At 46.4% G+C, this 20,607-nt stretch overlaps 1 protein-coding gene across 8 annotated transcripts in view; it reads left to right on the forward strand.

The window, feature by feature from the left end:
* The first annotated feature begins 12,654 nt into the window (after window positions 1-12,654).
* Window positions 12,655-20,607, forward strand: part of USP18 (ubiquitin specific peptidase 18) — a 39,870-nt gene continuing 31,917 nt past the window's right edge. For all 8 annotated transcript variants that reach the window (XR_013524119.1, XR_013524120.1, XM_078343361.1 and 5 more), the window contains exon 1: window positions 12,655-12,707. The gene's annotated coding sequence lies outside the window, so the exon portion shown is untranslated. The remainder of the gene's footprint in view (window positions 12,708-20,607) is intronic.

Consider the following 20,607-nt stretch of genomic DNA (forward strand, 5'->3'; position numbering starts at 1 on the left):
GGGGTGGCTACCTGCTCCTCTTCCCTGAAGTGGGCAGTTCTGGTGGAATAATCAAAAGGCTGTGAGCCAGCTAGGAAGACACCCGGGGCTGGGCCCACGGTAGGTCCCTGGGCATTAAATGCACCCTTCTTTACGTGCGGATGTTTCTGTCCTGTACTCCTTGGAAGCTCTAAGAGAAATAGAGTAAAATGCCCCGAGGAGAGGAAGATGAGGCATGAGGTGAGGCCAGTCACTTCTAGAGGATTGTTTTTAGAGAGACCACATTCTCTTGTGCTGAAGGAGCTCACGGTGCTAAAAGAGGAGGCCCAGATCCGTTGTCCACTGTGACCACTCTGGCCAGAGGTCGTGCCTGCACCAGGTTCCATGGGCATCAGCCTGGACAAACTGTACCCTGGTAGAGAATCAGGGTCAGGAGCTGCCAGCCCCCTTGAGGAGGATGCATCCTTCTCTCCAGATAAAGATGAGATAAGCTTGAAGGGGCCTACTGCGTGTGTGAGCATGCCCTGTCGGGGCGTATAACACATCCACTAGGCAGGGCTTAGTGCGGGGACAAGGCGTGTGTCCTTTCCTCTCAATTAATGTGAATGAGGTTAAAATAAACATGAATGGCAAAGTCACCAAGTGCTAAGAGGCATGAGTACAGGGAGATGGGTTGGCAGGGAAGTTTGGGGTGATGCACGGGGCCTTGGGTGTGGCCCTGTTCCTCCCAGCCGCTTCGCCTCTCCCGCTCCTCCGTCCACCCTGTCAGCTTTGATGGCTCCGCTCATGAAGCAGAAGACTGTTTTAGAACTGGGGACAAGGGACCCGAGAAACAGGGTGAGAAGGCAAGCGGGAGACTTCCCCAAGATAGGTCGCTTTGTAAGTCTTTCTCCATGGGGATTGCCTAGAGACTTAAAACTGTAAAGCAAATTTGGTGAACACTAGGGAAAGGACGGGTGACAGAAGAAGGAGCCGCACAGTGGACTTTGCACGGAGCTTGGTTACCCCACCCGGCTGAACAACTAGACAACCCCTTTCCTGGAGTCCCGGCAGCTCTCTCGGGGCGCCCTAAGTCATGTTCACTCACCAAGAAAAATTAGTTTCATTTTTAAATATTTTACCCCGGGAATAGAAGAATCCATAGTTAACATAATGTCTAGTGAAACCCTCTTTCCCTTTCCACCCCAATTTCTCGGATGTATTTCTTGGCACCCTCTGGTTTGAGAGCATGAGTGTCCACAAGCACCCCCTGCTCCAGGGTTTGCAGTCCCAGATTCTCGGCAAGAGCAACATACCTTTAGTCTTCTGATAGAAATCAGCTTAGGTTCCAGAAATGAACCTACCGAGGAAGGTTATTTTCTCTAAACTTGAAGGCACTATCAGCACTTTGATCTGGCTCCGTTACTCTGAGTTTTTAAGGCTCACTGGCCAGGGCCGGGCACGGCGGCTCACACCTGTAATCCCAGCACTTCGGGAGGCCACCGTCAGTGGATCGCTTTAGTTCAGGAATTTGAGACCAGCCTGGGCAACATGGTGAAGCCTTGTCTCTATTTAAAGAAAAAAATAATAATAATAAAGCAGACCCTGGCGGCACTTCCTTTTCTATTACAATGCAAATTGTAATAGATTGAAAACTTCCCTTTAGCATATTGCCAGGAAATTGAGGCCAGCCAGGGCAACATAGTGAGACCCCAAGTCTAAAAGAAAAACCTACTGCACAACTAGGAGGGATTTATTCTAGGAATTCAACCATGGTTCAATATTAGAAACTCCATTTCTCCAGACGTCTTAGCATCTTAGAGAAACACTACAGACGCTGACCAAGGTCAGGAATAAAACAAGATGAAGACTGCACCGTATTGCTATGACTATTTCAATTGCACTGGAAATAGGAGCTAATGCAATCAGAAAAGGAAAAATAATTAAAAGAATAAAGATTAAAAAATACCTCTATTTGTAGATGATATTACGGAACATGGAAAATCCTACAGAATTAATGATAAGACTAATTTAAACAAAATGTAGCCTTCAGGCCACGAGCAGTGGCTCACACCTGTAATCCCAGCACTTTGGGAGGCTGAGGTGGGCAGATCACTTGAGATCAGGAGTTCAATATCGGCCTGGCCAACATGGTAAAACCCCATCTCTACCAAAAATATAAAAAGTTAGCCAGGCGTGATGGCACGTGCCTGTAATCCCAGCTACTTGGGAGGCTGAGGCAGGAGAATCACTTGAACCCCAGAGGCAGAGGTTGCAGTGAGCTAAGATCGCACCACTGCACTCCAGCCCGGGTGACAGAGCAAGACTCTGTTTCGAAAAAAAGTAGCCTTAATCTTATAAACATATAACCAGTCAGGATATAGTGGAAGAGAAAAAGAGGAATCGTCTATTAACAATAGCAATGAAATAGATACTTAGCAATAACAATTTAGGAAACGTTAGCAGCCTTTATGAGAAAAACTTTAAACTCAGACACAAATGTGGACGGGCGAATTTAATGACATTCCTTAGTATTGAATAGTATCTCTCAACAAAATAAACATGTTATTTTCCCTTAGTTAATTTATAATGTAATGCAACCTAATATAAATGAGCGGAGAAATGACATTGTCTGGCCTCTGTTTATATATGCCTGCTTATTTATTTATTTAGAGGTCTCACTCTGTTGCCCAGGCTGGAGTGCAGTGGCATGATCTCAGCTCACTGCAACCTCCACCTCCAGGTTTAAGCGATCCTCCTGCCTCAGTCTTCTGAGTAGTTGGGATTACAGGTACCTGCCTCCAGGCCCAGCTAATTTTTGTATTTTTTGTAGAGATGGGGTTTCACCATGTTGGCCAGCCTGGTCTCGAACTCCTACCCTCGTGATCTACTCACCTTGGCCTCCCAAAGTGCTGGGATTATAGGCGTGCACTGTGCCTATCCCCAGTATAGGCTTTTAATTAAAAAAAATGACTCTGTTATCTATAATATTTGACCCCACCCTGTGATTTTTTTCCTCTTGAACCTTTAGTCTGACCTGACAATTTTTTCTTTTGAGACAGAGTCTCACTCTGTCACCCAGGCTGGAGTGCAGTGGTGCAATCTCAGTTTACTACAACCTCCGCCTCCTGGGGTTCAAGTGATTCTCCTGCCTCAGCTTCCTGAGTAGCTGGGATTATAGGCATGCACCAGGCATGGGCCTGGCTAATGTTTTTCTTTTTTTTTTTAGTAGAGATAGGGTTTTACCATGTTGGCCAGGTCTCGAACTCCTGACCTCAAGTGATCTACCCACCTTGGTTTCCCAAAGTGCTAGGATTACAGGAGTGCACTGAGTGCACTGTGCCCAGCCTGGAATCTGATTCTTGTGGTGCAGTTGTTGATTTCACTTCACTTGTCAAGAATCTTCTACACATGCACATTGTAAACTGTTCATTGCAGCACAGTTTACGATAGCAAAGACCTGGAACCAACCCAAATGCCCATTGATGATAGACTGGACAGGGAAAATGTGGCACATATACACCATGGAATATTATGCAGCCATCAAAAACGATGAGTTCATGTCCTTTGTAGGGACATGGATAAACCGGGAAACCATCATTCTCAGCAAACTGACACAAGAACAGAAAATCAAACACCGCATGTTCTCACTCGTAGGCGGGTGTTGAACAATGAGAACACATGGACACAGGGAGGGGAGCACTACACACTCGGGTCTGTTGGGGGGAAATAGGGGAGGGACAGCAGGAGTTGGGGAGTTGGGGAGAGACAGCATGGGGAAAAATGCCAGATATAGGTGAAGGGGAGGAAGGCAGCAAATCACACTGCCATGCATGTACCTATGCAACAATCTTGCATGTTCTTCACATGTACCCCCAAACCTAAAATGCAATAAAACAAAACAAACAAACAAAAAAGAATCTTCTAAGCTGGAAGTTGGGGAGCAAAATAAAGAATCTTCTAAGCTCCTTCACAACAAAGAAAATAACAGAGGGCGGAGACAACCTACAGAATGGGAAAATATTTACAAACTATGCATCTGACAAAGGATTAATTACCAAACTATATAAGGACGTCAAATAATAGCAAGGAAACAGATAATCTGATTAAAAATGGGCAAATCGGCCGGGTCCAGTGGCTCATGCCTGTAATCCCAGCACTTTGAGAAGCCAAAGGCAGGGGGATAACGAGGTCAGGAGTTCGAGACCAGCCTGGCCAAGATGGTGAAACCCTGTCTCTGCTAAAAATACAAAAATTAGCTGGGTGTGGTGGCGCGCGCCTGTGGTCCCAGCTACTCTGGAGGCTGAGGCAGAAGAATTGCTTCAACCCAGGAGGCGGAGGTTGCAGTGAGCCGAGATCACACCACTGCCCTCCAGCCTGGGTGACAAGAGTGAGAGTCCGTGTCAAAAAAAATTAAATTAAATTAAATTAAAAAGGACAAATAATCTGAAGACGATTTTTATTTTCTCAAAAGAAGACATACAAATGGCCATCAGGTATATAAGTAAATGATTAACATCACTAAGCATGAGAGACACGCAAATCGAAACCACAATAAGATATCATCTCACCTCAGTTAAAATGGCTATTATCAAAAAGACAGAAAATAACAGATTCTGTGAGGATGTGGAGAAAAGGGAACCCTCATACACTGCTGGTGGGAATGTAAATTAGCATAGCCATTGTGGAAAACAGTACGGAGCTTCCTCCAAAGACTGAAACTGGAACTGCCATATGATCCCACTGCTGGGTATAGACCAAAAGCAAGAAGATCAGCCCACTGAAGGGATATCAGCACTGCCATGTTTCCTGTAGCACTATTCACAATAGCCAAGACATGGAATCAATCCGCGCGTCCATCCACAGATGAATGGATAAAAAAAATGTGCTCTCTCTATATATACATACAGTGGAGTACTACTCAGTCATAAAAGGAATGAAATCCTGTCAGTTGTAGCAACATGGACGGAACCAAAGGACATGATGTTAAGTGAAAGAAGCCAGGCACAGAAAGATACATATCCCACCTTCTCACTCCTATGTGGGAGCTAAAAACTTTGATTTCAGGGAGGGTAGAATGATGACTACCAGGGGCTGGGAAGCAGTAGGAGGGAGGGAAGGATGAGAACAGGCTAGGGCATGATAGCACTGGACAGTGATAGTAATTAGCAATAATTTACCGTATATTTCAAAATAGGTACACGGGAAGATTTAGAATGTTCCCAGTACAAAGAAATAACAAACGTTTGGCCGGGCACGGTGGCTCACACCTGTAATCCCAGCACTTTGGGACGCTGAGGCGGGCGGATCAAGAGGTCAAGAGATCGAGACCATCCTGGTCAACAAGGTGAAACCCCATCTCTACTAAAAATACAAAAAATTAGCTGGGCACGGTGGTGCGTGCCTGTAATCCCAGCTACTCAGGAGGCTGAGGCAGGAGAATTGCCTGAACCCAGGAGGTGGAGGTTGCGGTGAGCCGAGATCGCGCCATTGCACTCCAGCCTGGGTAACAAGAGTGAAACTCCGTGTCAAAAAATAAATAAATAAATAAAAGAAAGAAAAGAAAACAAAGAAACAAAGGAAAGAAGTTGCTGTAAAAACAATATTGGGATAGTTGTCAAAATGTAAATATTGAACACATATTAGAAAATTGTATGAATGTGAAATGACCTGAATTTGATAATAATTGCCCCAGGTCTATGTAAGAAAACATTTTTGATCCTGTGAGGCTCACATTAAATTACTTAGAGCTGAAGAGTTTTGATCTCTTCAATTTACTCTCAAGTAGTCCGGCAAAAAAGTGATCGTGTAAATATATATACACCTCTGTACTGTGCACACGCGTACACATACGCGTGTGCATATGAGGGAGAAAATTAGTGAAGGAAGAACACGTTGGGTTGAAATAATATTTATTATTTATTTATTTATTACTATTTTTGAGACAGACTCTCACTCTGTCACCCAGGCTGGAGTGCAATGGTGCGATCTCGGCTCACCGCAACCTCTGCCTTCCAGGTTCAGGCAATTCTCTTGCCTCAGCCTCCTGAGTAGCAGGGATTACAGGCACAAGCCACCGCGCCCAGCTAATTTTTGTATTTTTAGTAGAGACGGGGTTTCAACATCTTGGCCAGGCTGGTCTCGAACTCCTGACCTCATGATCCACCTGCCTCGGCCTCCCAAAGTTCTGGGATTACAGGCGTGAGCCGCCATGCCCGGCCTGGTTGATACAACATTTGTATAACTTTTTTTTTTTTATGTTTAACATGTCTTTTCTAATATAAAAGATTTAATTGAAAAAGATTCTCCATTAAGGCAACATGTCGCTAGAGGATGGGGGGTGCCTGGGAAAGCTGACAGATTCCAGGTCATCTTCTGTCTTGGATTGTACCCTGAAGCCCCCAGAAGATGAAATACAGAGTTCTGTCTGACGGCTTCCACTGAGCAGCTCCTTCTTCTCAGAATGCATGTTCCCAAAACAATCCCAAGAGGGAGATTCAGTGTTTGATTCATCTTAAAAATGAGTATTTATCTTTGGAAGCATGCAAAATACAGTACAATTTAAAACAAAAATCATCTTGACAAAATTCAGAGAGAAAAATAGGCAGGAGAAAGTTGTGGAGAGGGACTGAGCAGAGGTCGCAGGAAACCACATGTTTGAGGAGAAGCTGTTTTGTAAAGGAGTGCTAATACTTTCTCAGCCATTGCTTCTGTTTTCCTTTTTTTGGAAAACATCCCTTGCTCTTACCCTATGCGACGAATCCTGTCCTTTCCCCAGGACAAAAATTCTCATCAGTTTGTATAACTTGCTCCTCACGTTGGGCAAACAGCTTTCTTCTAAATACTTTTCCATTGTGAGGGGAACTAGATTATCCCATTAAAATCAGCCAACATCTTCCTCTATGACCAGGTTTTTAGGCAGAATTTTAAAGTGAGGTAAGCAGGTGTGGCCTTTTGCCTCATACTTCAAAAATTTTTTTTTGAGTGAAAAAGTAAGAAATTCCAGGGACACTGAAAGTATCCCAAATTGGCAAAAATACTGTGTAAATGACAGAAAATGCTTCTCAGGGCCCAAACTTTCTTTTGAAACAAATATTATACAGTTTCAGTATAAACTCTTTCCTGCATGATTTTGAGAAATCTTTTAACCAATGCTTTCAAAAAGCATAATCTTGTAAATAGTCTTAATAAAAAAACTACTACCCCGTAATATTATTTTACATTTTAAAATTTTGAAACAATATTAAGCCTACAGAAAAGTTGCAACCATAGTCCCAAGAACTTTCTTTCTTTTTTCTTTTTTCTTTTTTTTTTGAGACAGTGTCTCCCACTGGAGTGCAATGGCGCAATCTCGGCTCACTGTAACCTCTGCCTCCTGGGTTCAAGCAATTCTCCTGCCTCAGCCTCCCGAGTAGCTGGGACTACAGGCACGTGCCACCAAGCCCAGCTAATTTTTTTGTGTTTTTAGTAGAGGCTGGGTTTCACCATGTTGGTCAGGATGGTCTCGATCTCCTGACCTCGTGATCCGCCCACCTCAGCCTCCCAAAGTGCTGGGATTGCAAGTGCGAGCCACCGCGCCCGGCCCAAAGAACTTTCTTCTTGAACTTTTTGAGAGTCAGTTTTCCACCTGATATTGCATTTCTCCCAAATCCCCTCCTGTGAAGTTACTACCCCCTAATCCTCAGACCCCATTCAAGTTTCACCAGTTTTGCCAATATCGTCCTTTACAGTCAAAGGATCTGCTTCAGGATCTCCTGTTCATCTGTGACCTCTCCGGTCTCTGCCAGTCTGGAACCGCTCCTCAGAGTTGTCTTCGATTTTCACAATCTTTTGAAGATGGTAGGCCAGCTGATTTGCAGAATGCCCCTCAATCTGGGTTGGCCAGGACCTGCGTCCTGGCGAAAGAGTTCCAGTCACTCATCTTTGATGGGAACAGCGTGGGAGTGAGGCTGCGCTCGCCCCACCCTGTCCTCTGGTGGCACACGATCCCAGTATTCCCGGCGCCGATGACGTGTACCGCTCCTGCCAACGTACTGCTTTCTCCTTTTGTACTGAATATCTACATTAACCATATTCTTTATAGTCAGAATGTACTATTACACATGAGACCACGGGGTTAATCCGATTAGGTCTGCCCCGTTTGGCCCGGCCTGCTTGTTTCTGGTCACTTGCTTTTATTTTTTTTCTGTGAGGTTGAAGGCCGCACGGCTGAGCGTTATTAACCTTGCTAGCGTCCTTGCAGATAACACTTATGTCACTACCGTCACGACTGCTCACATTGTTTTTCAGGAACTTGGGGCAGCTCCTGCCTTGTTCAAACCAGTTGAGACCAGTGAGCTTTCGAGAAGGCTTGTGCAAGAAAAGAGGTGGCCTTTTGACATCAGAGGCCCCCAAACGCCACCCTCAGATCATGCTAAGGCTGTCATTTTCTGAGCATGTGTCCTGTGAAGTGGGTCTCCGACTGCCTCATTCTCCCCCACTGCCAATCACCTTTGCCCACGCCTTAGACCAAGCTTAGACCATGCTTTCACCGGTAAATATCCCTGAGCCTTATCTTTGGGGAGGCAGATTTTTTTTTTTGAGACAGAGTCTCACTCTGTCGCCCAGGCTGGAGTGCAATGGTGTGATCTTGGCTCACTGCAACCTCTGCTTCCCAGGTTCAAGCGATTCTTACGCCTCAGCCTCCCGAGTAGCTGGGACTACAGGCTTGCACCACCATGCCCAGCTAATTTTTGTATTTTTAGTAGAGATGGGGTTTCACCATATTGGCCAGGCTTGTCTCGAACACCTGACGTCATGGTCCACCTACCTCAGCCTCCCAAAGTGCTGGGATTACAGGTGTGAGCCATTGTGCCCGGCCGGGGAGGCAGGTTTGAGAGCTATTCTCCTGCCTCCTCACCGGGCTGCCTTGTGAATAACTCTTTTCTCTTTCGCAAAACCTTCACAGTGATGGATTGACTGCATCAGTCAATCGGTGGGCAGAATGAACCTGGTTGGTATCACATGTATGTAATATTATTGGTAATTAATAATATGGACTTTGTGGGAAGGTACTTCGAAACTGTGTAAATACCCTATTCCTCACCCAAATTTTAATTTATTCATATCTACTTTTATTGCTATGAAGCGTGGCTTCCCATTCTATTTAAAGGGTTGAAATATTACTATCATCATTTCTTTTGCTGCTCAAGTTCTTCCGAATTTGGCCAGTGGGAGCATGGTCTTGGAGTTGGCTTCTGTATCGTTTTGAAACGTCCCCATCATTCTCTGAGCATTTCTTTACTTTCTGGCAGAACAAGATGTCCTACGCTCATCTTGTACTTTCTCAGCCGTAACCCCAGAAATAGCCATTTCTCTAAGCAACATTGGTTCCTTTTATTAAAGAATAGGAATTAGAAACCGAAATCTGGGTGCCAGATTGGGGTGTCACTGTTCCCAGGCCCCCTCAGACCGAGTCAGGGGATGTATGCATGTAATGCATACACGTTGACCTCCACATTCTTTGTCTGTGTGCACATACTGAAAATCAAAGATCCACCCTGCTAAGTCCAATTCCAGTTCAACACTAGTGGGCGCGTTCTCCCTTTCCTTACTTGTAACTCCTATCTCTGACAGTTTCAACTCTGGCTCCAATGATCCTTAATCCATTCAGTTACCTAGTCATCTCCCTGGATGTAACTAATCTGTCATCACCGCCAGCACCTGTCCCCGCACCTGACACCACACACTGGGCCACTCTGCCATGGGGACGTGCCACATCCTCAAACTGCTTGGGATCTGACACCCGGGCAGGCTGCACCAGCACCCATCTGTGTCTTGACACTGTGACGGGCAGCCTCCCTTCTCATCCTGCTCTGGGCCAGCACCCTGCTTGGGCCACTGTGGAACATACTACACAGATGCCCAATTTGCTTGACACACCTGATGGCCTTAGCATGGAATTGTTCAGGAAGGTACCATGAAGGATGGAAGAGCCCCAAAGAAGTGTAATGGATCCTTACATTATGTAGTCCAGCCTCCACCCCAAGGTTCACCCTTGTCCAATTGGGGCAGCAACACCAATTACTTTGCTCCACTGACCTGCCAAGATTCAGATAATCATTGGATCAACTATTAATAGTTTTCTGCTGGCCGGGCGCGGTGGCTCAAGCCTGTAATCCCAGCACTTTGGGAGGCTGAGACGGGTGGATCACGAGGTCAAGAGATGGAGACCATTCTGGTCAACATGGTGAAACCCCGTCTCTATTAAAAAAAAAAATAGCTGGGCACGGTGGTGCATGCCTGTAATCCCAGCTACTCAGGAGGCTGAGGCAGGAGAATTGCCTGAACCCAGGAGGCGGAGGTTGCGGTGAGCCGAGATCGCGCCATTGCACTCCAGCCTGGGTAACAAGGGTGAAACTCCGTCTCAAAAAACAAAAATAGTTTTCTGCTGACAGTTGCTGCAAGGAAATACAGCTTGGTCCTTAGCCTTCTACGGACTAGATATATTTAGCATATTTTATCGAATTTTGCAGCATCCTCTCCTCATCGCCCTCACTTGAGTTTCTGAGGTTCCTGTTTGTGGACAAGGCTTACCAGATGTTTGAAGCTGGTTATATAATCAGTCGGTCAGCATATGTTGTGAGGACGGACTCTGTGCTCAGTACGGTACACCTGTGTAAACACCATGTTGCTCCACCAGCGTTCCGGAGAGAAATGCTGTGCTGTGCACGACGGTGCTTCCGTTCCAGCAGCAATGTGAGGGGAGTCTGGGCTGATGATGGACGTGTGGATAGCCCGTACGTATATGTCTGTGTTCCTGCTTCTTTTGTTGTTCTTTTGTTTTGTTTTGTTTTCTGAGACAGAGTTTCGCTCTTGTTACCCAGGCTGGAGTGCAATGGCGTGATCTCGGCTCGGCGTGATCTCGGCTCACCGCAACCTCCGCCTCCTGGGTTCAGGCAATCCTCCTGCCTCAGCCTCCTGAGTAGCTGGGACTACAGGCACGCGCCACCACGCCCAGCTAATTTTTTGTATTTTTAGTAGAGATGGGGTTTCACCATGTTGACCAGGATGGTCTCGATCTCTTGATCTCGTGATCCACCCGCCTCGGCCTCCCAAAGTGCTGGGATTACAGGCGTGAGCCACCGCGCCCGGCCTATTCCTGCCTCTAACACACATCCCCCGTTATGGAGACGTTTATACATCTTCGTGCCATGGTATTTTGTACCTTACTACAGACCCTACTAGTGCCTCAGTGAGGTCCTGGCAGCTTTGGGTTTTTAGAGCCTCCCTATTTGTCCATTGCTGGGGGGACGGCTTTCAGAAAGAAGGATCGCTTTGGGGGGATTGTATCCTGCTTTCCTGCGCAAATTCGATCGGCTGGAGTTTAAGGCCCCTGGCAGATAACCCCTCTGCCCCCACCCCCATGAGTCTGCATACAAGAAATACATCTCTAAAGAGGTAATAAGCCTTTCTGCTGCCCATGCTATAGCTCTTTTAACCTTATATATACAGATGGTCCCTCACTTACTTACCACGGTTTCACTCATGAATTCATGGGGTTCACTGGGGCCTAACCCGTCTTTTTTTTTTTTTTTTGTCTTTTTTTGAGATGGAGTCTCACTCTTGTCGTTGTCCAGGCTGAAGTGCAGTGGTGCAATCTTGGCTCACTGCAACCTCTGCCTCCTGGGTTCAAGCGATTCTCCTGCCTCAGTCCCCCGAGTAACTGGGATTACAGGTGCCCACCACCACGCCGAGCTAATTTTTGTACTTTTAGTAGAGATGGGGTTTCACCATGTTGGCCAGGCTGGTCCTGACCTCAGGTGATCTGCCTGCCTCGGCCTCTGAAAGCGCTGCAGTTACAGACGTGACCCACCGCTCTTGGCCTAACCCCATCTTAAGCGGAGGAATTCCTATATCTGCATGCCCACAGAAGAGCTCATAATTATAACACGTGCCGCATGTCATCCAAGCCACAGGCCGGTGATGTGAAGTTACACGATCCAAGAAATACAATAGCATTAAGAAAAAGAATGCGGCAGTCAATATTACCAAATGCTGGGTGACTCTAAGACGCATGTTAATTGCAGGGACCTGAAAATCGCAAATAAAAAAACGCATGTAGGTGGGGTGCTGTGCATCATACCTGTAATCCTAACATTTTGGGAGGCTGAGGCGAGCGGAACACATGAGGTCAGCGGTTCGAGACCAGTCTGGCCAACACGGCGAAACCCTGTCTCTACTAAAATACAAAAATTAGCCTGGCGTGGTGGTGCACGTCTGTAATCCCAGCTACCTGGGAGCCTGAGGCAGGAGAATCACTTGAACCCTGGAGGCGGAGGTTGCACTGAGGCCGAGATCGCGCCACTGTGTCACTGCACTCCAGCTTGGACGACAGAGACTCCGTCTCAAAAAAAAAAAAAAAAAAAAAAAAAAGGCGCGTGTGTTCTCGACACGTTGGCAAAGGGCAGGGTTTGCAAGCCCTGCCCATCTGCGAGCGCTGATGTCCCGAGCAGGTAGGTGCGCGGCTGCGGCGACGGGAGGCTGCGGCCGGCGGGGTTTCCCTGCACGCGTCCCGCTTCTGGCGCGGAGGCTCCGCTAAGTTTCGCTTTCCATTCAGTGGAAAACGAAAGCTGGGCGGGGCGCAGCCGGGCGCGGGGCCAGACGGAGGCGGCGCGGCGCGGCGCGGAACTGCGGCCCCAGCTCGGTCCCCGGCTCAGTCCCGGCGTGGAACGCAGCAGCAGAGGCTGGACGCCTGCGTGGCGCTTGAGGCAAGTGTGGGGCTCGTTTTGGAAGTTTTCTTCTCAGCACAGGCACCCAGCTCTGCACCTATGCCAGCCAGAGAGTTAAGGAACTGATTGCCAACTGTGCTCTGCAAATTATGATACTGATCTGTATTTGATACGGGCATATATCGGGCCAATGAATGTTTTTCTAAGCTGATTACATACTTCTTTGGGCTTTTGGCGTGACTTTGTGTTTAATTGGAAAAAAAAAAAAAGAAGTGACAGAAATGTTGCAAACTTGTAAAAAAAATCCATACAAGGCGGACAAATGTGTCTCTCCATCCTCCACTCAGTCTCATTGTTGTTTGTGCCTTATCGGAAACGTTTCTATGTACACGTCTTTAAACTTGCTCTGTCCACTGAGTATATTAAGGACATCTTTTCATGGCAGGACAGATAGATGTGTTCATGGCATTAAAAAAAAAACCTGAAGCATAGTTTGGCAAGTACGTTGTTTAAACAATGAATGGAGATTTAGGTTGTTTGGAGTTTTTACTAGCATGGATACGGCAATGAATATCGTTTTCTGTATAGGTTCATACAAATGTATCGGTGGAAAATTTCTAGAAGTGGAATGTCTGGGTCAGTGGGCATTGGTCTTGAGAAATTGGAAGGATATTGTCAGACTCGATTTTAGTCTTAACCGCTCTTCTCCGCTTTTCCTTGGAAGAAAGCTAAATTTAGACTTTTAAACCTAAAACTCCATATTGAGACTCCTAAAAATCTGGGTGCAAGGTGTTTGAAAATTAAAGCAGAGGCATTAATTTTGTACTTATTTAAGTATAATTTATACTTTAAAATTGTTCCAGAAAACAAGGCAAATATTGAAAAACATTTCGTCTGAAGTTTCTTTGTGGTATGGTATTGTGCAGAGTTGGGTGGAGAGTGCACGCAGGTTATCTGATGTGTTCACAGGAACGAAATGGGAGGGAGAGGAACACAGGTGTACGGCTCCATCTTGATTTATCAAAGAACTAACAACAAGCGTTTTTGGAGGTTTTCTTTTGAACTATCAAAAAATGTATTGCACAGTTTTGACACTTTTACACAATCATGGGCTTACAAAGGGGAAAATGCTTCAGGTAAACAGTCTGGAAGAAGCCAAGTCCTAGTTCTTCCACATGAGCTGTTTTCTTTTTCTTTTCTTTTTTTTTTTTTTTTTTTTTGAGAGTAGTCCCAAAATTTCCCAATTACTTGGCTTTTCATCCAAAGTGTTCTAATCCATGTGTTCTAACCCGCGTGTTATGATTACTCAAGAAATGGAAAATCATGTGAACGCATCATTGCGACTGGGGTCTCCAGTTGTGGGCGTCATGATGGGCTGGGTCGGAACACACTGACGCTGCTTGGCTCATATTCCCGGCAAGTTCATTTTGTTCCTTTGAGGGCATTTCATGTTGGAGTTGGCTCTGCTGACAGTGTAGTTTTGAGTGGAACGCTGTGTGGACGCTGCACCCTCCCCAGGTTTTCTTTCTTTTTTTCTTTTTGAGACAGAGTCTTGCTCTGTCACCCAGGCTGAAGTGCAGTGGCACGATCTCAGCTCACTGCAACCTCTGCCTCCCAAGAATCAAGTGATTCTCCTGCTTCAGCCTCCTCAGTAGCTGGGATTACAGGCACCTGCCACCATTTTTGCATTTTCAGTAGAGACGAGGTTTCACCATGTTAGTCAGTCTGGTCTCAAACTCCTGACTTTGTGATCCATCCATCTCAGCCTCCCGGAGTGCTGGGATTACAGGTGTGAGCCACCACGCCCGGCTTCTCCCCAGATTATCTGCAGCACATTCCTGGCTCTTCTGGGGCTTCTCTGAGGCTCCTGATTGATCCTGGGGCTACTCTGGTGGTGGACCTCAGCCAGTTCCTTCCATGGCTCACCTTTCCCTGCAGCTTAAGAATAACATTTTGGGAAGATCATGAGAGAATGTGTACAAGAAAAAAAAAAAAATTCAGGTAGAGTGGGAGCTAAGTTAGTTTAGGATTTGGGGGTCAATTTTTTGGGTCACGGGTACAGTGTGGAAATTCCCTTCCTCGGAGTCCACTCATGCTGCTTTCTCTGGCTTATTGTGCCTGCTAACTTCAGCTGCATACTCACCCTGCCTCCCCCATTCTCCTTAGACGTTAAGCTTCACTTCCCTTTCCTCGCTGCCCCACCTGCCTGTCTCCCCAGAGTGATCTGCCCTGAAAGACTGCTGCATTTTCTGTTTCCTGCTGGGACCTGGCCTGCTCAAATGATCTGCTCCACGAGGTTCTACTGTTAGATCCTACTGACGTATCCGGGAGGCCTTGGTGGAGTGAAGGGCAGCAGCTTGGAAGATGCAGGCTGGAGCTTTTCTGCTCTTTCATCAGCTCTCCCTCAGTGATGAACTCAAAACCCTCTTTCTTGCTGATGGGATTGTCTGCTGTCATCATTTCAGTCATTCTAGGCCCGGCCTTAGAAGAGGACGACTCTTTATAACTATGGAAAGTCAATATTTACTAAGAAAAAGAGGTTGTTGTTATCTCAGCCATTCAACATGAATTTAAGAATATATTCCACTTACATTTAGTTGTTTCCTTCCCAGCTTCAGATGTTCTCCTTTCCTTCACATCTTGTAAAAGAACTGGCTGGGCGCGGTGGCTCACGCCTGTAATCCCAGCACTTTGGGAGACTGAGGGGGACGGATCGCCTGAGGTCAGGGTTTCGAGACCAGACTGACCGACATGGAGAAACCCTGTCTCTACTAAAAATACAAAACTAGCCGGGTGTGGTGGCGCATGCCTATAATCCCAGCTTCTCAGGAGGCTGAGGCAAGAGAATGGCTTGAATGCGGGAGGCAGAGGTTGAGGTGAGCTGAGATTGCGCCACTGCACTCCAGCTTGGGCAACAAGAACGAAATTCCATCTCAGAAAAAAAAAAAATTAAGAAAAAAGATTTGAACACTTCTTTTTATCCCTGATTTATTGACTTTTTTGGACTTGTAATAGGAACACTACTACCAACAGAAGCAATTAGCGAATAGATGTTAAATCTATTCTCTAAATGAATTACTGCTTATTTTAAAGTTAATATTAATCAATTAGAGGAAATTTGGAAATTAAAAGACATATCAAGAAAAAAGTTAAAAATGACTTGCAATCCCTTCGAGAATTACCCATTAATGGCATTTTTGCTGTATTTCTTCTCAGTTCTTTCCCCTTCCCCTCCAGTATGTGTGAGTAGTTTATAGCCATATTTCATGAAGTTGGGTTCACACAATATGATTTCTTGGCTGTGCATGGTGGCTCACGCCTGTTGAGGCAGGATGATCACTTGAGCCCAGGAGTTCCAGACCAGCCTAGGCAACATAGTGAGACCCCATATCTACAAAGAATAAAAAATTATCCCGGTATGGCAGCACGTGCCTGTAGTCCCAGCTACTCGGGAGGCTGAGGCAGGAGAATCGCTTGAACCTGGGAGGCAGAGGTTGCGGTGAGTCGAGATCACACCGGTGCACTCCAACCTGGCAAGACTGAGACTCCATCTAAAAAAAAAAAAAAAAAAAAAGTTCTTTACAATTTCTTTTTTTACCCAGGAAAGTATGCATTTTCCCTATCTTGATTAAACAGTCTAAAATGTTTTAATGTCACCATAGTATTCCATTTTATAAATTTGTCAAAATTTGTTTAACCCTTATTGTTACATTTTCATGTTTTAAAATAGTGCTGCAGCTGTTGACTGGAAAGGAAAATTTTTTTTCAGGTAGTTGACAACCAAAATATCCCCTTGATGGGTTCAGGCATACCCCACACCTCAGTTTCACGCAATATACCATTGTTACTCACCTGCGCACGTACCCTCTGATTCTAAAATAAAAGCTGAAAAAAATCATCTAGTGTTTAAAAGAAATGATATACTATTTTTGGGCCAGGTGTGGTGGCTCACACCTGTAATCCCAGTTCTTCCGGAGGTTGAGGTGGGAGGATCACACAGGAGGATACACTGAGACCAGGAGTTCGAGACCAGTCTGAGCGACACAGTGAGACCCTCATCTCTACAATAATTAAAAAACAATTAGCTGGGCATGGTGGCTTGCACGTTTGTTTCCAGCTACTTAGGAGGCTGAGGTGAGAGGATTGCTTGAGCCCAGGAGTTTGAGGTTCAGTGAACCATGATGGTGCCACTGCACTCCAGCCTGGGTGACAGAGGTGTCTCTGTCTCAAAAAATATATAGACTATTGGAAATTTATAAATCACAGTTGTTGTACTGGCCCGAGCATAGAAAGTCAACACCAAGACAAAAGTATGCCAAATTGCAGGGTGTGTATTGCCAGGGGCCACAGAGGACTCGAGTCTCTCCAACTCGTGGCCCCGAAAGGTGGGTGTCAAGACCTTTTATACCCGTAAAATCACCTCGGGAGTGAGGGTGAGGGGCTTCAGATGTTCTGAGGGCTAGTGGATTCTGTTAATCACCTCCTGGGCGGAGATGAGGCTGAGGAGCTCCGGACATTCCAGTGGATTCCTGGGTGAAGATGAGGGTGAGGGGCTCCGGACACTCTGAGGGCCAGGGGACTTGACGTTCTGATTGGTACTTAAGTGGTTCATAAAAGGCAAGATTAACATTTGTTTACACACTGTCTGGGTAGGGTGGAAATCATAGACCTTAATTACTTATTACAAGTCGCAGGGGCCAAGGTGGCGTGGGTTTGGACTGCTTGCCTGTCACATTTGGGTTACGGAGAGCAGTTTCAATAGAAAGCGGAGGTATGGTTGAGGTGAGCAGTTTTATGGGGCTTTTACCATGTCACACAGTGAATTACGTTTTTGTAGTACAATGTGATGTGTGATATATGTATACTGTTCAAGAGAAAAGCCTTAGGACTACATTTGACAGTTTAGTTGAACAGAAAAAAGATTCGTGAACCAGGTAGCACTGAGAACCAAAAATGCTTCAGAAATCACTGCTCCACAAGTGGGCGGGGAATATTGATAGCCAGAAAATGTACGTTTCAGGCAGAAACAGCCTGTCGGTTGCAGCCCTGCAGTTTCCTTCGCTGAACATGTTTTGGCAGCTCGTGAACTGTGAGGAGCCAAGACCTCCACCGCGGTGATTAGCCGAGGCTGGGCTACTTATGACCGGGGCATATTCTCAGTTCAGGTTGCGGGTTTTTTTTGTTTATCTATGTGAACCCCACATATTTGAGACAGGTCTCAGTTAATCTAGAAAGTTTATTTGCCAAGGTTGAGGTCAGGTGCCTATAACACAGCCTCAGGCTGCCCCCACGACATGTCCCCAAGGTGGTCAGAGCATAGTTTGCTTTTATACGTTTTTTTTTTTTTTTTTTTTTTTTAATGAGACAGAGTTTCGCTCTCATTACCCAGGCTGGAGTGCAATGGCGCGATCTCGGCTCACCGCAACCTCCGCCTCCTGGGTTCAGGCAATTCTCCTGCCTCAGCCTCCTGAGTAGCTGGGACTACAGGCACGCGCCACCATGCCCAGCTAATTTTTGTATTTTTAGTAGACACGGGGTTTTACCATGTTGACCAGGATGGTCTCGATCTCTTGACCTCGGGATCCACCCGCCTCGGCCTCCCAAAGTGCTGTGATTACAGGCTTGATCCACTGCGCCCGGCCCCAGTTTTATACATTTTAAGGACACAGTGGACATCAGTCAGCATATGGAAGATGAACATTCGGTCGGGAAAGGCAGGACAACTCAAGCAAAGGTAAGACAGCTGGAGGCTTCCGGGTCGTAGGTGGGTAAGACACAATGATTGCGTTCTTTGCGTTTCTGCTTAGCCTCTACAAAGGAGGCAATCAGATCGGCATTTAGCTCAGTGAGCAGAGTGGAAACTGGATAGATGCGAGGCAGATTTGCCCTAAGCAGTTCCTAGCCTTACTTTTCCCTTCGGCCTGGTGATTTTTGGGGGCCCCAATATTTATTTTCCTTTCACCCCTCTTAAGTTAGGTTACAGTGTGCTATATATGGAGGCAGCTTTATTTTATTTTAATTAATGAGATGGAGTTTTGCCCTTGTTGCCCAGGCTGGAGTACAATGGCGCAGTCTCGGCTCACCGCAATCTCAGCTCACCGCAATCTCTGCCTCCCAGGTTCAAGCAATTTCTGCCTCAGCCTCCGGAGTAGCTGGGATTACAGCATGTGCCACCACACCTGGCTAATTTTGTATTTTTTTTTTTTTTTTTTTAGTAGAGATGGGGTTTCACCATGTTTTTCAGGCCTGTCTCGAGCTCAGGTGATCCACCCATCTCGGCCTCCCAAAGTGCTGGGATTACACATGTGAGCCACTGTGCCTGCCAAGTTTTGTTCTCTTTAAGGTTGAATAGTACGCCACTGTGTATGTGCACTGCCTTTTCTGAGTGCATTCATCTTAGCCTGACTGATTTAGGCAGATTCCTCATCGTGGCTACTGTAAATGGGGCTGCAGTGAACATGGGAATACAGATATCCCTGATTTCAGTTCCTTTGGATGTATTCCCAGAAGTGGGATTGCTGGCTCATACAGTAGTTCTGTGTAGTTTTTTGAGGAATGTCCATGCCATTTTCCGTGGCGGCTGTGCTGTACGCTGGCAGTGTGCTAGGGTTTCCCTTTCTCCACATTCTGGCCAACACTTACCTTCCATCTTTTTCATAAGACCTGTTCTGATGAGAGTGAGGTGGTATCTCACTGCCGTTTTAATGTGCATTTTCCTAGATTCAGGTTGCCACTGGTCAGCTCTGGGCTCCAGAGCTTCTTTGCTCTTTTGCTGTTGTTTGAGTTCCTTATATATTTTGGATATTAGCCTCTTTTTTTTTGAGACAGAGTTTCGCTCTTGCTACCCAGGCTGGAGTGCAATGGCGCGATCTCGGCTCACCACAACCTCCGCCTCCTGGGTTCAGGCAATTCTCCTGCCTCAGCCTCCCAAGTAGCTGGGGGATTACAGGCACCTGGTGCCACGCCCAGCTAATTTTTGTATTTTTAGTAGAGACAGGGTTTCACCATGTTTTGTTTTGTTTTGTTTTTGAGACGGAGTTTCGCTCTTGTTACCCAGGCTGGACTGCAATGGCACGATCTCGGCTCACCGCAACCTCCGCCTCCTGGGTTCAGGCAATTCTCCTGCCTCAGCCTCCCGAGTAGCTGGGACTACAGGCACGCGCCACCGTGCCCAGCTAATTTTTGTATTTTTAGTAGAGACGGGGTTTCACCATGTTGACCAGGATGGTCTTGATCTCTTGACCTCGGGATCCACCCGCCTCAGCCTCCCAAAGTGCTGGGATTACAGGCGTGAGCCACCGCGCCCGGCCTGGATATTAGCGTCTTGTCTGACGTATGGTTTGCAGAGTTTTTTTCTTACGATCTGGGTTGTCTCTACTTCGTTACTTGTTCCTTTTGCTGTACAGAAGCCTTTGAGTTTGAGGCCATCCTGTTTGTCTATTTTGCTTTAGCTGTCTGTGTTTTTGGGGACATCCCCAAAAAACCATTGGCCAGATCACTGTCACGGAGCTTTTTCTCTATGCTTTCTTAGAGTAATTTTGCAGTGTCAGGCCTAATGTTTAACTCTTTGATCCATGTTGGGTTGCTTTTGGGGCATGGTGTAAGATAAGGGAATAATGATATTTCTGCATAGGAATAGCCACTTTCCCCAGCACCATTTATTGAATAGACTGTTCTTTCCCCTGGGTATGTTCTTCGTGCCTTTGTCAAAAGTCAGTCTGGGCATGGTGGCTTACGCCTGTAATCCCAGCACTTTGGGAGGCCAAGGCGGGTGGATCACCTGAGGTCAGGAGTTCAAGACCGGCCTGGCCCACACGGTGAAAACCCATCTCTACTAGAAATACAAACAATCAGCCAGGTGTGGTGGCATGCGCCTGTAATCCCAGCTACTTGGGAGGCTGAGGCAGGAGAATCACTTGAACCCAGGAGGCGGGGATGG

Source organism: Callithrix jacchus, chromosome 1, assembly GCF_049354715.1.
Source record: "Callithrix jacchus isolate 240 chromosome 1, calJac240_pri, whole genome shotgun sequence".
Taxonomy (NCBI): Eukaryota; Metazoa; Chordata; class Mammalia; order Primates; family Cebidae; genus Callithrix; species Callithrix jacchus.